General features: G+C 37.1%; 1 long non-coding RNA gene across 1 annotated transcript in view; it reads right to left on the bottom strand.

Moving 5' to 3' along the window:
- The window catches only part of LOC126759991 (uncharacterized), a 148,577-nt gene that overhangs the window by 116,436 nt on the left and 16,813 nt on the right, over positions 1-15,328 (bottom strand). The window contains exon 2 of the long non-coding RNA XR_007667130.1: positions 14,124-14,436. This is a non-coding gene — a long non-coding RNA (uncharacterized LOC126759991). The remainder of the gene's footprint in view (positions 1-14,123; positions 14,437-15,328) is intronic.

Genomic DNA, 15,328 nt, shown 5'->3' with positions numbered 1-15,328 from the left:
TTCAGCACACTTTCACTTCCTGCACAAAACTTGCGACTACGTGTATTCACATATGAACCGCTAGACCGCTGCTTGCAACTACGGATGTCTGATTTTCGAAGAGCACAACTCGTTAAATAACGTCTGTTCGCAGCATTAGAGACTTATTTCTCAGAAATATTCACATTAGTAAGTGACGTGTGACCTTGAAGGTTGCCATCGGTAGGAAGCCAATGCGTTTGATACTCGGAATTTCAAGCAAAGAATATGCATATATGTAAAGACCTTGAACGCCAATCAATCTAGTAAATTTATTTATACTTTGCACCATTTCTTAGCATAAATATGTGCTGTATCAAAAATAACCCAGAGCAACTGGGAAAAAGTCATGTGAGATAAGAATTTTCTATTAGAATTAATATGCAGTGAATTATTTTCGAACTAATAATGCCAAGATTGCGCGCATTCAACAATTGTTTCTAATAACTATGCACTTGTAGGCAGTCGACGGCTTGGAAAAACACAGCTGCAATCTATGGCAAGTAAGTAATGGCTGTTGCATAACTACTTGACGCGGCAAAATACCCACATAACCTACGCACAAGACAAGTGGGAAATTTCAAATTTCTCATGGGTCCAAAGTGACACTTTAGGGTTTAGTGAATTTAGCAAATCATCATGGAAATGTGTTGTTTGACATTTGCAACCGCAAGGCTGCCACAGTTTGTGTAAACACCGAAATAGATTGCATGAAACCGAACACGCACGAAATTTGAGCCGATGCTATCGCTTACCACAGCCAAAGAAAGCAAAACAATTGACTGCCTACAACAAATACTTGTAATTTCTGCGATTGTCTTGCCTTCGATGCCAGATAATGACAATTGGTGAGGCGGCTGGCAGCGGACAGCAGGTCCAACCACTTGAGCGCGCCATCCTTCCAACAAAACACTTGAAAAATGCCAGCGCGCAAGTTACATATACATATATATTGTATACTCATGCGTGTATGTGTGTGTGTTCGGGTCTCAACAGTAGCACTTAAGAAGCGGCGGCGGCGGCGGCACTGAAAGAACCTGCCACAGCGCGCTGTTTGCTTGCCGGCCAGCCAAGGCGCAACTGTGTGCCCACGCATGCGCAGCAGCACAGCGGGCAGCCCAAACAGCAAGCAGCAGCACCACATGTGCAGACTCAATGAAAATGCGTTGGCCACTTGTGTGCGCAGGGAAACTGCAGTTCATTTATTTTTCATTTAATGCTACCAGCTACGCGCGCTGAAGAGCTGCTTATCAGATGCGGTGGCGCTGGCGCTGGTTGTTGCCTCGGCTACACCAATCTAGACATGATAATTGCTTTTTGTGGTTGTCGTTGCCAGTCGCGTTGCCAATGGCATTGCCGTGGGCAGCGCTGTGTGCCGCTAATGCCTGTTCTGCCCTTCCTACCTCATAGTTGCCGCGGTTTCCTTTATGAAAATGTGTGTGTGTGTGTGAAGCTCTCATTAGAAAAGTTGATGTAAAGATACTGCTGGCATATTATATTTATTATTAAACGCATTTCGATATTAAATTGCTTTTTTTATGTAACGTTGTAATAAGTGGTTGATGGCGAGTGGGCGAGCGAAAAAAAGAGAGTGTGGTGAGGGGAGTTACGTGAGCGGCGCCGCTGGCACAAGCTTGCAGGTTGAACATTAGTGTCTATGAGGAAAATGCTTACGAGTGAAAGATATTATCATTATGACCCAGCGCACGCACACAAACACACCCACACATATATAAAAATATAAATATAATTACATTTTTTAATTAGAATTTGAATAGGCCTGCGTAAATACTAACAACAAAGCAGCGATGAGCTCCACCGCTTATTTGAAGTTTATGAAGCCTGAATGCTTGCCACATCTACCAAAAAAACGAAAAAAAAGAAGAAAAAAAGAGATAAAAAGAAGAAAATTAAGAGTACATTCACATTAACGAAGAAAAATTTGATACACGGCGCGCTGCTACACTTCATTTTGGGGCGCGATGCGCGCAGCACATACACACAAATACACACAGCTACAGAACAGATGCCGCTGAAGCGCTACAAAAGCATTTGTGTAAGGGAACGCCCACAAATACAAAGCATGAAAGCATGAAAGCACTTGCAGGCGGCTGCCGGCGGCAAGTGGAAAGCTAAACATTTCCTACGTGAAAGCAACAACAAAAAAAATACAAACAAAAAATTATATAAAAATCGCCTACTCATTATAGACAACTAAATTTCCGCGCTTTAACGATGGGAACATTTTCACATTTTCCACACTTGGCGCAGCCCACAAAGCCGACACGGGCACAGGGCAGAGGCAGTGCCACTCCAACGCCCACCGGCAACATAGACGGCCACAAAATCGAGGCATATTAAGTATAAAGGTAACAACAACAACAACAAGGATCATATAAATATATTAGCATTTTGAGACGTTAGACTTAGGCGACACGCCGGCAGAGAGCTACAAAAATAAAAAAAAAATAAAAATCAAAAAAGCAATGTCGAATGTTAGGCGGAAAAGCTCGGCAGACTTAAAAAGCCACGGTATTACATTCGCTACTATTATTGTTGTATTTGTTGCGCCCATTCAAAGATGTTTTGCTTCATTTAGGTCTGTTTTAGGTGATACGTGCGCTCCGGCTTCTAATCGACGGTCCGGCACGCAGGATGCTTAGGCATGTATGTCTAGCAAAGGCGGCGGGCGCCAGCTGCAGCAGCTTCCACCTTTTTCTAAGCAAACTTCATTGTTGTTGTTGTAGGTGTTTGTTGGTCTTCACTTTTTTTTCGTGGGTCATCAACTAATTGGTCCCATGAGTAAAGTATTTTGTCTGTTTTCGTTAACTTCGCCAGCCGCCGCCACAAATGGAGCACTTTGCGGTGAAGTTTCTTGCAAGGGGTGGGTGTGTGGTGTTGTTTTTTCTTGAGCTTAGCGTTTTTAGTCGCATAACAAATTACGGTGTGCAATGAGTTTGTACTTTTGTGGAAGTAGGAGGTAAATTATCAGATTACAAGTGGATGTGTGGCTGAGTATCTGCTTGTAGATATTGAAATTTGTTCAAGGGAACTAAAAATATGTTATTTTTAGCATAGAAAAAATATTTCAAACTTTATGTGAGTCATACTTCCTCCACTGTGAATGACGAAAAGATCGAAAAACTTAAAGAAAAGTTAAAGATTGAAAATCGCCGTGTTGGCAGCAGAGGATCTCGACTCGAACTCATTTTGGTTAATATTTTGGGTATAAAGACCGTCAATGCTATATATGTACCGAAAAAGATTAAAGGTCCAAAAAGAAATGTTTGACAATGCAGCTGATGACTGTTCTTTCATTACCGGAGATGAGACGTGGGTTTATGATGACGAAACTGTCCAGCAATCCAGCGAAGGGCGCTACAATTATGATTTGAGACCGGAAAAACCGCGTTAGAGGAGATCAGAATATCAGGTGCAGCTCAAGAAAGACGAAAACGTTCTTTGATTAACGAAGTGTAGTTCACCATAGGTCAAACGGTCAATAAGGAATACTACATGTCTTTTTTGAGGCGTCAACGACTGGATTTTGGAGAGAAAATTCACTGATTTTGAACCTCAAACCAACGAAGTATTTGACAGAAACAGAACTGACAAAGTGGTGTTATATCAGAACCATATTTTGAATAACAAATTTTAATAATGAATAGTTAGTTAATCTTCAGCTTTTCTAAATGCTATTTAGATCATAAGTAATCATAGATTTCAGAAAGATAGATAGGCGATTGGTGTCTATGCCAATAAAGAAGGATTAAGAGTCGTTAATGGAATTATTTCAAGCCATGTTAAACGAGAGTTTGAATAAGTTCCCACAAATGGTAGCTTGTAAAGAAATATTTCCAATATAGACCCTGAACATAGCTATGTGATTCTACCATATAAGATTCGTACGAGGAGCTTCAAGAATACAAACGAAGGTAAGTATACAAACCTCCCTTGCAAAGGAATACAAACGATTTCATATAAGAACTTGATTATTATCGGAGAGTTTATAAGTAAGCTATAAGCTGTAGTGGTCCGATCTCAAAAGAAGAAGATTTTTATTTCGATTTGAAGATTTTTTGTCAACTAGAAAAGTTTCCCATACAAGGACATGATTTTGAGATTTCAGTTTGTATGAAAGCTATATGCTATAGTGCTTCGATCTGAGCAATATGAGGGGATATTGTGACATTATTTTAGAAAATAATCCATACCAAGTTTCATGAATTTATTTTGACAAATAAAAAAGTTTCTCATACAACGGCTTGATTTCAAACGATTATTTTGTATGACAGCTGTACCCTATAGTGCACCGATATCTCGACAATTCCGACAAAAAAAAAATTATTTTAAAATCTGTCGGACTAGTTCGCATAAATACTCGGTTAGACCTACAGACATGGCCATAACGACTCAGTTCACACAGTGATGATATTTATAAATATGCTTTATTTGGCCTGCGACACTGCCTTCTGAGTGTTACAGACCGCGTGGCAAACTTAATATTAACTGTTCAGGGTATAAAAATGTAGAAAAGTAATAGCTTACAGTAAGCGCTCAACCAACGCGACCTTAATTCCTTATTCTTCACCATCATTTACCTCAAAAACTTCCTTTGGCAGACAAGAGCTTAAGCCCTTGAAGATGCTGATTACACTAAAATAACTTTCGCAAACAATTTGCCTAATAATATGCAAAGCATGAATGAACAATTCACAAAAGGTGACAATATTGTGCGTAATTTTATATTTCCGGGAAAAATGTGCGTCAAACGTCGCATGTTTGTAGGTGTGATTTCACACATGCCACAAATGCCCGAAGGACATTTTCTAATAAATATGTGACACATACAGACACGCGCACACATGGAAAGGCAAGCAGCGGCAAAGAAAGCCGCTTAAGGAAAATTAAAGGAAGTTGCTTTTCGAACACAAATTAAGCTTAAAGCAGAGCGAACTATAGAACACGCACACACACACACATATAGGTAAACAAATAAATACACAAGAGAATACGGGAATGTACTTATACATACTTACAAATATGAATACATATACAAACATGTATATACATATATACATACACACATTAAAGGTACGCTTTTAGGAGCAGCATAAAGCAAAAGCTTGATAGGGCAACTTCCGGTGAGCTTAAGCATGCCACCGCAATGCATGTATACATTTTAGTGTGTATGTGTGGATGTTGTATGTTTGTAAGTGTGTTTTGTATGTGTGTTTTTGTATGTATGTGTATTTGTATAGTTGTTGTACGCACATCCTTTGCAATTTCTTGCTTACAAGCTTATAAGGATGCTCATCTTGCAACCTAAACATGCCCATAAAAGAACGTAAATAGTGGCAACAATAACAACAACAACAAAAGTGGTTAAATATAGACATTGTGAAACTACATGAATGGTATGCACACATACACACACATACAAATGTGTCTAAGCTCAACGGCTTCGAGTGCAGGTATTTGCCACATATTGAAGCAGGTGAGTCGCAGGTAAAGTGCAGGCGAGGCAGCAGCGGCGGTAAAAGCGGTCGAACTGTGAAGCGAGACCATTGTGAGCGGGGTTACACGCTGCAAACCCACCACTAAAGGTAGCTAAGTTTGTGTGCATGTGAGTGTGTGTGTTCGTATGAATATCTCAATCCGTTGCATGCAACCTTTTTCGTTATCTAAATAACTTTGTACGCCACCAAATGTATAGTATTGAGGGAATGCATGTACATATGTACATACATATGTATGTATGTTATGTCAATATATGTATATGTGTGTATGTGCTCGACTAAATCGAATAACCAAATAGAATCAGGCTAATGGCAAAGTGGTTTGAGTAGCTCTATTTTCTCTCGAACAATGGCTGAATGAATGAATAGTCGCTGAAATAGCGACACACACACATCAAGCGCTTTCATACATGTGTGTATGTGTGTTGGTGGCTCGTGTGTGTTACGTGTATAGAATGCTCCAATAAATAAATAATAAAAGAAGCGTGTTAGTAGTGAAAACAAATAAATACAGAAGCAGGTCGGTCGGTCGGTCGGTCGGCGAATTGCATGTAAGAGCAAGTAAAAAGAAAAAAAAAACCAACAATTACAAAAAACATTTTTTCGAATGAAAAGCAGACCGAAAAGGAGCAAACAACAAGCGCTTATGTGCAAATGAAGCGAAGAACCGACGAAATGGGCGCAAATGTGTAGTGTGGCAAGCGCACTGGGGCTGGTGTTGTGGCAAGTGCTGATGAAGGTTCGGTTTGATTTCGTTTGGTTGCAGAAAACTCGATGCTGAAAGACAATGTCAGCTGCTGGAGAAAATGTGTATGCAACAACAACAAAAAATCAGAAAAAGCGTTTACTTTTGCTGCAACGTTGTTTTAATACCCTTCACAGGTGATTTTCTTATAGTAAAAATCTGAAAAAAGGTAACGTAACCGTCTAACAGTTAGCAGCCAACGGAAGGCATTGTACTGGTTCTAGTTATGTACATATATAAACCTACGATTTATGCAAGGTTTATCAAGCTCTCTTTAGCTTGCTTTGAACGGTCAGTTTGTATGGCAGCTATATGCTATAATTGCCCGATTTGAGCAATATGAGCAGATATTGTGGCATTATCTTAGAAAATAATACATACCAAATTTGGTGAAGATATCTTGGAAAATAAAAAAGTTTCTCATACTAGGCTTTAATCTCAACTTATCATTTTGTACGGCAGCTATATGCTATAGTGCTTCGATCTGAACAATATTAGTGCATGTTATGGCAATACCTCAGAAAATATTGCATACGAAATTTCGTGAAGATATCTTGATAAATAGAAAACTTTGTCATATAAGAGCTTGATTTCAACCGATCACTTTGTACGGCAGCTATACGCTATAGTGCTTCGATCTGAACAATATTAGTGCATATTATGGCAATACCTCAGAAAATAATGCATACCAAATTTCGTGAAGATATCTTGATAAATAGAAAACTTTCTCATATAAGGGCTTGATTTCAACCGATCACTTTGTATGGCAGCTATATGCTACAGTGATCCGATATAAGTGATTCTGAAAAATAAACAAATTCTTTGGAGATAAAAGGACATGTGAAAATTTTCAAATCAATATCTCTAAATCTATCACAAATTTGTCTAACTTAACCGACCCTGTTCGGGGTATAAAAAATGCAAACTCAACGAAAAAGTAAGAAGGTAGGTGAAACTACGCTTTGCTTAGAACAAAAACGTTTGCAGAAACCACCTATTACACTAGCGCAACAACAACAACAGCAGCAACAAACAAAGCGCTCGAAATAATCAGCGTGTGCAAGCGAGTGTGTGTAGTAGATTGCTCTGGTTACCCAAACAAAGACGAGACAAAGCATGTGCCACACCGCTCTACAAATGACCCTAAAGCTTGACACGAATACGCAAATAGAATGAAGAGAAAATAATAATAATTTAGCAGATGAAGGTGCAAAAAATGGCATACAAATCGGAGGTAAGTACAACAACACGACACAGAGAACGCGCCAACCAGCAACAAACCATGAAGCAACAAATAAAACGAAAATGAGGAAAAAAGTGAAAAATCGAGGCAAAAGTTTGTGAAACTAATATAAATTTTATGTGACTGGCGCTGCAGCTGGCCAAGTGTTTGACAGCCATGCAAGTAACTGTAGACATAGACGCGTGTGTGTGTGGTTGTGTGAGTGTAGGGCTTGTATACACCTGTATTTATGTTGGATTGCTTATAAAATATTGATGACCGCTGTCTTTTGCATGTTAAAGCCTTTTCTACACTTTTCCCTTTATTCAGGTGCCAGTCTGTTGTTGCTCTGTTGTTTTTGTTTTGCCGGCCACAATGTTGCTTACAAAGGCTTATGCGTTTGTAAGCTGAGCAGTTTGTGCTGAGATTTTATGCGCTTATTTTTGTTTTGTAGTAATGAAGGTTGCCGAAGTGAAAGGATTTGTAATTCAAAACGAAATTTTACTAGGAAAATGTATGTCTTCGGGAAGATATAGTGTGGAAATTGAGAAAAAAGAGACATAAAATAACTTTGAGAAAATTTAATTATAACTGAAATTTTTTACTAAAAAAGGTATCTTTTACGTTTTTGTCTACTAGATAATATAGATAAAAATCTTCGGTGAACCTAAAATGACTGGTATTTCAATTTGAATTCTTATTATATGTAAGAACAAAGAATTCGTCTCAAAAGTTTATACCTAAATGATTGATTGATTGATTCTGATTGGTCTAATAAACGATATGGAAGCATTTTTTTAAGACCTACTGGCTTAGGTATAAACTGTCGTGGCGTGTTCTAGTTGGTCCAATAAGCGAAACGGGAGCAATTAGTCAAACTAGCACAGCAGGCAATGCGAAAAACGGTATAGTCGGTCAGTCATACGGGTTATAACGTTCAGAGGGTGGAGTTCAGAGTAAATTTTACAATTAACTCTAGAAATAACTTCCACATTAACCTTAGAAAAAAAATCTTCTAATACTCTTCATAAATACAAATTATTCCTTACTAAAACTTGATTCCGATCGTACAGTTTCTATGTCAGCTATATGCTATAGTGATCCGATCAAAACAATTTCTTCGAGAATTGCATTATGTAAGAAACAATGCTTTAGGTAATAACCCATGCGAAATTTCTTGAATATATCTCTTCAAATGGAATATATCATTCAGCTTGCGTGATAGCTATACGCTAAAGTAATGCGATATCGACATTTCCGAAAAATGAGCAGCTCCATGGAGAGAAAAGACGTGTGCAAAATTTCTTAACGATAGCTCAAAAACTTAAAACTAGTTTGGACATGACTTAATCGATTCAGCTTGTCTTTGCTGATCATTTATATATAATAAATACGACAATTGAAAAGTCCTCCGCCTCATATTTTTTGGCAAACTTCGTTTTTTATTCAACATAGTTCATTTCAAGGGTGATACACTGATTATAGTGACGCTTCAACCCTCCATCGATACCAGTTTTGTGCTACGACTTGTCCTTCACTTCAAAACAGGCATCAGTTTCGGCGATCACCTCTTCATTCGACGAAAATTTCTTTTCACAGAGCATTCTTTTGAGATCTGAGAACAGAAAATAGTCGCTAGGGGCCAGCTCTGGAGAATAAGGTGAATGCGGAAACAATTCAAAGCTCATTTCATGAATTTTGCCATCCTGTTTACTTACTTGTGACACGGCGCATTTTCTTGGCGCTTTCTTTTTTTTTCAAATGCGGCCGTTTTTCGACAATTTGGCCCTTCAAACGTCCCAATAATGCTATGTAATAGTCGCTGTTGATGGTCCTTCTTTTTTCAAAGTAGTAAATAAAAACTATTCCACACGCATCCACGGTTTGCTACGAGTCCACTCGGATGACTGTCGATTGGACTCGGAGTGAAATGAGCCATGTTTCATCCATTGTCACATATCGACGCAAAAACTCTTTATCATGCCTAAAAATCTCCAAACACTACTTCGAATCAACAACTTGTCTTTGTTTAGAACGCTCGCTCGGCACCCACTGTACAAAGAGCTTTCTCATAACTAAATATTTTTGAATGATATGATGCCCACGTTCAATTGATATCTTTAGACTGCCTCCAATCTGAAACAACTTCACTTTACGGTCATTCTAATGAATTTTTGTGGTCTCCATTGCGTTCAGCGTCTTCGGTGCTCACTTCACTCTGTTCAAACTTAGCATGCATACTGATCCTTTATGATTGATTTTTCTGAGGTAGTGTACGGAGTCTTGTCATCAAGCCAAGTTTTTGCTTCAACTGTATTTTTTTCCGTTCAAAAAGCAATATTTTATCAACACTCGCAACATTTTCTAACCATTTTTATCATAATAAAAAAGTTGCTTCACTCAAAATGATATAATTCACAAACCAATGATCCGACAGCTGTCAAATTTATACACACGCCTTTTAAAGGTTAGAGCTAACTAAGAACATATGGCTTTAATTCAAGTAGCGCCAGCTATGTATCAGGCTGGAGCCTGTTCAATTTACCTCTTAGATTATATAAAATGTATCCGACGTTTTCTTCTTGCTGTTAAAAATTTCGTGCCAACCTTGAAATAACCATTGCATATATCAAAATATGAAAAAACCTTTTTACCCATATAAGTAATTCTCTCTTTTTTCATAAGTGAATATTTACGAGTTTGAAATTATTAGAATTTTTCTATTAGATCACAAAAAATATTCTGCTCAACAGCAAGCAAGCAGTTGGCCTGACTTATTTAACTTTTAACGAAATTTCCAGCTGCAGCCGAACATTTTTCAAGAATGGTTGGTAGCAATAAATATCAAGGATCATTTCTGATTTCGAAAGAAAGCTACATTAATATATATCACAGGGATTCTGTAAAACGAAATGGAATAAAGTTAAATAACAGCGACAAAAGCACTCAGTAATGCCCGACACCAATCCGAACTTGAAACGCTTTTGAACTTCATCTAGGAAACTTCTCTGCAAGAACACACTTTATGAACCTCTTCCAGCAATTTTCAGTCACATCCCAACTAGTGCCTCAACTAAGCATTTTATCAATATATTTCAAGCGTCAATCGAGTTTTTCAAATTTGAACATAGAAAAGATGATGAAGAGACAGCTTTTGTTTTATTAACTTGTCTCTTTATTTTTATGATTTTGGAATCCAAAAATATAATTTCTAAATCCGAAATTATTATTTTATTATTGTAGAGCAAACCTTAGTTAAAGCAGCTTAAGAAAAAGTAACTCTTGTAATTACAGAAACTTCACTTTCTTTAGATTTAATTGGCTGGAAGTGGTTTCAAGGTAAAATATTGGCCATAAACATAACAATTTCACTGCAGCAAGGTCTGTGCACTCGCTGCTTTCCGCTTAGATTTACGTAAGTAACTATAATTATAAATTGATATAGGTCTGTATGTATGTATGTGTATATATCTTTTATATAGCTGGCAATAATGTATGGTAGATTGAGCTATAAACCTTTGAGTTATAACAGCGACGCCGCAAAGCGGATAAATGAGTAATTTACATTAGTAGCTTGTGAAGACATACATATGTATATACCTATATATGTCTTACTGACTTCATAAAAGCGACTAAGTGCTTATAAAGCATATTAGAAAATAATTGTTACACTTTCACTTCTCAAGGTTTGCGCTGTTTTGGACAACTGCTTTGGTTATGAACTGCCATGGGAAAGAAAATTTTAACTGCATACACACATACACACACACATATTACGTTTATTATACATATCTAGCTGAAGTTAAGGTAGCACCGCGCATGCAACTGGTATTCAAGTGTGTGTAAATATGCAAGCATGCATGAATGTGTGTGTGTTTCCCCTTTGAATATGATATAACTTAATTTATAACTCAATAAAAGGAAAAAGTACCAAACGAATTATTACAATAACAGCAAGGGTAGAGCCGCATATGCATAGATACACACACACACACATATACGCACGCACATATAAGAGCGCAGGCGCACGTGCAACGCCTTTGATAGAGTGGCCGCAGATGCAGTCGTACAAGTGTAACGGCGATGGTTGCAACTAAATAGTTTCGAGCTGAGGTGCCATTAATCTTGCAACGTTTTGCGATGCTTGAGTTATGGCCTGCGTGGATGCAAGCAGCTGGCAGGCAAGCGGAGCGCTGCAAATAAAGTGAAGAGAAGTGAAGAGGCGTGAGCGTGAAGCGCGTGTGGAGCGCAGAGTTGAAGGTGTAAAACGCTTTATATAAGGAAAATTCGCCTTTTTCCCGTTTCCGTCAAGCGCCGTCGCCGCCCGCCGCCTGTTCAAATGTCTCGAAAAGTTCCGTGTGCAACCTGTGCGCTGCCATGCCGCGTAATGTGTAAAATGATGGCTAAAATGCGGTTGAATAAACGTACACACACACTTACAAATATGTATATTCATACAATGAGTTGTGGGAACTCAAGCAAGTGGGTTCTAGTTTCGGCTGAAGGCAGCCAGTTGACTTCGTTTAAGGGTTGTGGCAACAATCATATGTGCCGCTGTTGAATTTAACATGTGTTCGCCCCTTAAGTTGCACATAAAAGTTTTGTGTAAGATTTCAACTTTTCTCTGGATTTTGTTTTTTGACAGCAAATATGAATAATGTTGCCGCGTTTTATTAGTGTCGGTGGGAAGAAATGGAAAAATTTGCGAAAATTGCTCTTCGTGTTGCAAGTACAATGTACATATGTGAAACTGTTAAATTTATGTCGCAAACAGTGCTTCAAATTTTCAAAATCTTCAGTAAAAAGAGAAATGGATATAAAATAAAGGCTAATTTTTCTAGGTATGCGTTTTTAATCCTGATTTTGACAAGTACAGTGATTTTAATAGAAATATATATGTATATATGTTTTTGTTTTTGTTGTAGCGGCAGAAAACATTCTTGAAGTAATATCGAGCAATGGTGCCTGGTTGACAGTCCTTGGAAGGATGAAAACACAGGTTCGCTCCGGTAACTTGAACGCGACTGTTGTGGAAACGGTACATACGTTGTGTTCTATGACTTTGCACGGGAACAAAGAGCTATTTAAACGTCATATAAACAAGTCTAAAAAATTTTAAGTCGATGAGGAGTGGTTAAGAAACATTTAGAAAAAGCTTCGTCACCACGAAAACGCAAGCGAAAGCTCTTCAGTACCTGCTTAGACCATGGATAGGTTCGTTATAATTTTTAAAGTTTTTAAAGAAAAATTTTTATATTATAATTTACTAGTCTAATTGAATATTGGGTCCAGCTAAGCTTTGAAAATCTTTTATACGCTTCGAAAGCTCTTTTTTTGCTTTTTGAGTATTTTTTGTTTCAGTGATAAGCTCATTATAATGTTCTATTATCTCATATAATTGTATTTCAAAGTTCAAAACGTAATTTTTAAAAGTTAAAAAAGTTAAGTCAACTTAAAAGCTTTTATAAGGAAGGCTTCATAGCAATTTCCAAAACACTTTAATGACTGATATTTTCAAAAATTAAAAAAGGTTTTAAGGAATTCAAAAGATTATTCTACATTAATTTAGGAGCTTTTGTAAAGCTTCATAGCCTTTTGCCAGCCACTTTAATTACAAACATTTTTAAAAGTTAAAAAGGGTTTTTTTAAAGAACTTAGATTGTTGCACATTAAATTAAGAGCTTTTATAAAGCTTCATCATGAAAATTAAAGTGCTCCCTACCTCCCTCGTAGAGATCCTAAAACGACGTGGAAGACTGAAAGCTTGTTTTGTAAAGCTTCATAGCCATTTGCCAGAACACTTTAATCACAAACATTTTTAAAAGTTAAAAAAGGTTTTTTTAAGAAACTTAAAAGCTTGTTGTACAGCAATTTAAGCGCTTTTCTAAAGCTTCATCATGTTTCGAAAACTAAAATACATACAATTTACTAATACTTACTAGATATCTTAAAACGACGTGGAAGACTGAAAGCTTGTTTTACATCAACTTAGAAGCTTTTATAAAGATTCATGGTGTTTCAAAAATTAAACTATATACAATTTACTTACGCTGTCTCTAAGAGATCCTACAACGATTTGAAAGTCTGTAGGCTTGTTGCCCATCGACTTAGGTGGTTTTATAAACCTTCATAGTTTTTCGAAAATTAAAGTACATATAATTAGTAATGCTCTTTACTATAGGCCCTACAACGACGTGGAAGCCTATAAGCTTCTCCCAGCATTAAATGATAAACAGAGACCCTTGACAATAGAAATTGTACAGTATTCTTCTCCTAATCGATCTTTAGGCAATCCCTTTTTAATTGATTTTAACGAAAATAAAAAAAATCATAACTATTAGTCGACCTTTCGTTAGAACTTTTTCCATTTACATAGATAGAGTATTATTTCTCTCTCTCTCTTTTAGTTATCTTAAAAATTTGGTTACGTTAAAAAATTAGCCGAAACTGTTCAAAGACGTGAGCATCGTACAATTTATTTCCTGAATATTTGATTAATTATTACCAGTTCTTTGAAATATAATTGACGGTTTATAATTATGTGAGCAGCAAACTGATTGAAAAATAATTCTGATATACAAAGATAATAGTCTATAATTATACTTTTTATGAAACTCACCTGAATATTTTTCACTTCTTTCGTTAGAATTTCTTCACTGCACTTATTTGTTCACCTTAAACACAAAACCCTCAGCTCCAAACAACACAAGAACTCTTCCGTTTGGGGATTTTCTATCTTTCTCTGTCTGATGAGTGTGTAAATTAGTTGAATTTTTTTAATGGGAATTTGGTATTTTACATCAGCATCATCAACATCATCAGCAATTTCCCAAAGCAAATGAATTTGGGTTATCGCTTTGTGTAATCTGCTGTTTGTTTTGTTTGCTGTGTTCTGAGAAAGACATCAAATGTTTGACCTCATGCGATGAAAGCTGTAAAGAGCCGAGCAGACAAGTTAATGATAAGAATACACAAATAAAATAATATAAAAATAAACATGTAAATGTTAAAGCAGTAAATGAATGTAATTACACGACATATTTACATATGATTATACAAAAAATTCACTTGAATATTGTTTGACAGCTTTAAAGTGAGGAGAGTTTTATTGATTTCGAAATACATTTCCCGGTCAAATAATACCATTTCGGTTGTCACAAGAAAAGTTAGATTATCTATAAACAGGCCTGAGTGATAAATCTGTAGTGCTGCGTATTTTAATATTGTTCAATCCCTGAGATTTTCCTAAATCTTGCCGAAGATTGGTAGTTTTCAAAATTGCCAAGCCAATAAGAGCAACTTAAAGAGACTCAAGAACTGCTATTTCATCAAGAAAAAACAACGGTTTGGTGTGGTTTGTATGCCGGTGGTTTCATCGGTCCATAGTTCTTCAAAAATAGTTCCGGTGAGATCGTTAGTGGCGACCGCTATCGTGCCATGATAACCGACTATTGGAGACCTAAAATAAAGCTCGTGATCTCGCCGACATTTGGTTTCAACAAGGCAGCACCACTTCCCAAACATTGCATCAATCAATTGATTTATTGAGATAACACTTCAGTGAACAGATAATTTCACGTTTTAGGGCGGTCGATTGGCCATCAAGAGCGTGTGTTATCATGCCGTTAGATTATTGCCTGTGGGAATATGTAAAGTCTAAAGTCTATCCGGACAATCACGCTTGGAGCAAAACATCACGCCTGTCATTCGCCAGTTACCAGTTGATATGCTCAAGCGAGTCATCGAAGACCATCTGAGACGTAACCGTAGAGACAATCTTCAAAAAATGGAAAGAATTAAATTTGAAGTTACTGTGTTTTTTCT

Source organism: Bactrocera neohumeralis, chromosome 2 (genome assembly GCF_024586455.1).
Source record: "Bactrocera neohumeralis isolate Rockhampton chromosome 2, APGP_CSIRO_Bneo_wtdbg2-racon-allhic-juicebox.fasta_v2, whole genome shotgun sequence".
NCBI lineage: Eukaryota > Metazoa > Arthropoda > Insecta > Diptera > Tephritidae > Bactrocera > Bactrocera neohumeralis.
The sequence above is the reverse complement of the archived record's forward strand: the minus strand, read 5'-3'. Positions and strand labels throughout refer to the sequence as shown.